Source organism: Echinops telfairi, unplaced genomic scaffold (genome assembly GCF_000313985.2).
Source record: "Echinops telfairi isolate 266 unplaced genomic scaffold, ASM31398v2 ScPeMD7_7424;HRSCAF=8462, whole genome shotgun sequence".
Taxonomy (NCBI): domain Eukaryota; kingdom Metazoa; phylum Chordata; class Mammalia; order Afrosoricida; family Tenrecidae; genus Echinops; species Echinops telfairi.
The window spans coordinates 93,386,983-93,389,830 of record NW_022111324.1 but is presented as its reverse complement, the minus strand read 5'-3'; positions in this window follow the sequence as shown (position 1 = coordinate 93,389,830).

Sequence of the window (2,848 nt, the reverse complement as noted above, 5' to 3'; positions counted from 1 at the left end):
GTTTGTTCTTTTGACAGTCCATGGACCTTCAATATTCTTTGCGAGCACCATAATTCAAATGCATAATTTCTTATTTCGGTCTTCCTTATTCAATGTCCAACTTTCACATGTGAATGAGGCCATTGAAAATACCATGGCTTGGGTCAGGTGCACCTTAGGCCTCAAAGTAACATCCATTTTCAACATTTTCAAGAGCTCTTGTGCAGATTTACCAATCTTATCCTTTGTAAAGGGAGTTTCTTTGGAAGTGTGACCTTGCACCAAATATATATGGATATCTTGGCAAAACCCTCTAGCTTTTTGCTTGTTCATCATTACACCTCTGATGATCCTGCATCCGTTCTCATCGTTGTACCTCTGGCTCTTGGGGCTTGAGCCAGCATCCTGCCATATTGCCTTCTGACCTTGGGATTCATTAACCTCCAGAGCCTGGGAACTAGCAGCCTACTGTCTGACCAGATGACCTAGGGTTTGTCAGGCCCTGCAGCTATGTTAATCAGAAGCCTCTAGCTTTAGATCTCACCCGTGGATTTGGGACTTACCAGCCTGTGCAATTGTGAGGCATTTCTTGGAGACAAATCTATCCACATACAGATATAAGTATCAATGGTTTTGCTTCTCTAGAGAACCCAGCCAAAAACAACTAGTTACTAAAAGCCATTTGAATAAAATCTGATCGGGAACATTGTAATAGGTGGATCAGGCTGATGACATTAGAAACCACTGATTAATCTTGATTTTATAAAAAGTGAAAAACAATACCAAGTGGGTAAGGGGAAGGTGGGGAAAGAAGGGGGGAACCGATCACAATGGTCAATATATAACCCCCTCCCAGGAGGATGAATAACGGAAAAGTAGGTGAAGGGAGACAGCAGGTCAGTGTAAGACATAAAAAAAATATATAAATTATTATTATAAGTTTATAAATTATGAGGGAGGGGCGGGGAGGGGGGAAATGAGCTGATACCAAGGGCTCAAGTAGAAAGAAAATGTTTTGACAGTGATGATGGCAACATACGTACAAATGTGCTCGACACAATGGATGTATGCATGGATTGTGACATGAGCTGTAAGAGACCCAAATAAAATGAATTTTTAAAAAGTAAAAAACAAACAAAGAGACATTATGTGCCTCCATTTGCCTACATACTATGAAGTCTTCTGGCAAAAAAACTAAACATGTTAAACTTGTTATTTCTTACTGGCTTATTGGAAATACAGATTAAAGAACATGTTAAAATGGCACCACTGGCATGCAAACAGCAAATCCAGAACATACCTCTGGCCTGATTAACATATGGTTGTAAGAAAAGATATAGGATGGCCTACAGGTTAAAAGACACCTTTGAGACATATTAATCAAATGTGCATAGTTTCTTTCCATTTTGGTTTACCCAACCCAATAAGACAAATACGTATTCTAATGAAATATTGAATCATGTTAAGAAATTATAAATATTTTAGATTTATTTATGGTATTGTAGACATTTTTAAGGCCTTATGTGTTGTGTTGCAACTGCAAGATCAGCAGTTGGAACTAACCAGCTACTCCATAAGAGACAGGTGAGACTTTCTGATCCTTTAAATACATACAGCCTCAGAAACCCTATGTAGGATTGCTATGCGCTGGAATTGACTTGATTTGAAAGTTTTTTCAAAGACATATGGTAATGCGTGATTTACAAAAAAGACAATGATGTATTAAATGATGACGCAAATCTTGAGTGCATGGTAGGGAGCAGGTGGAAGAGATGTAGATGAAACAAGATAGGTCAGTTGATCATTCTTGGAGCTGAACAAGAGTATATGGGGTCCATCACACTATCTCTAAAATTTATATGCTTTTAAATGTCCAAAATGGTAAAGTTTTTAAAAAGTACTTGGACTCAATATTTTCTATTTGAAAAATCACATGGAGTTCTTGTTTGCTTCAATCTTCCCTTGAGGTTTCAGTTATTTTGTTTTATAACGAGGTGCATACAAGCAAGCTGGAATGATCCTTTTGACCATGAACGTGACACTATTCCTCTGGAATTTGTCATTCACGGCGTAGTAAACCAAGATTGTCTGATTTGAAATGGTCAATATCAGTCCATTTCTGCAATTTCGACAACTTCCAATTTTTTTGAAGTTCATACATGGAACATTGCACTTTCCAATTATTAATGGATGTTTGCAGCTGTTTCTTCTCATTTTGAGTTGTGACCTACCAGGAAATAAAGGTCCCCAAAGTTTTACTCCATCGATGTCATTATGGTTGACTATAGCTGACAGTGTTCTGCCGCTATCCGTAAGGTTTTCATGGGGACCATGTCTTCTTGGTAGTTTATTCTTGGTCTGGAAGCCCTGATGAACCCTGTCACCTTAAGTGGCCCTTCTGGTATTTGAAATACTGGTGCCTTAACGTCCAGAAACACAGCAACAGCTACGCCAACATAGTACAACAACCTGATCGCCAAGCTCTACTCTAGAAGACTCAGAAAAGTAAATCAGCATAGAGTTTGGGCCTTCTAGGTCTGCAAGCTGGGCTATGGAGTATATATTTTTGTTATTAACTACAGTGATGTTTCTTATAGAAAATAGTAAGTTTGTGCTGACGCACTGCTGCACAGGGTTATAGACAGTCATTTTGGTGATACCCCCCAACGTCGCCAGGTGTAGTCCACATCCCTCACTCCCCTAGTGGCCTCACTGCCCCAAATTTGATTTTTGTATTCCTCTCTGATACATTTACAGCTGATCAGTCATGTGGGCCCAACTGAAAATTAATTTGTCAAGTATTTGTTATAAAATGTTGTGCAGCAGTGTGTCAGCACAAACTTATTATTTTTTTTATGACTTTTTTTTT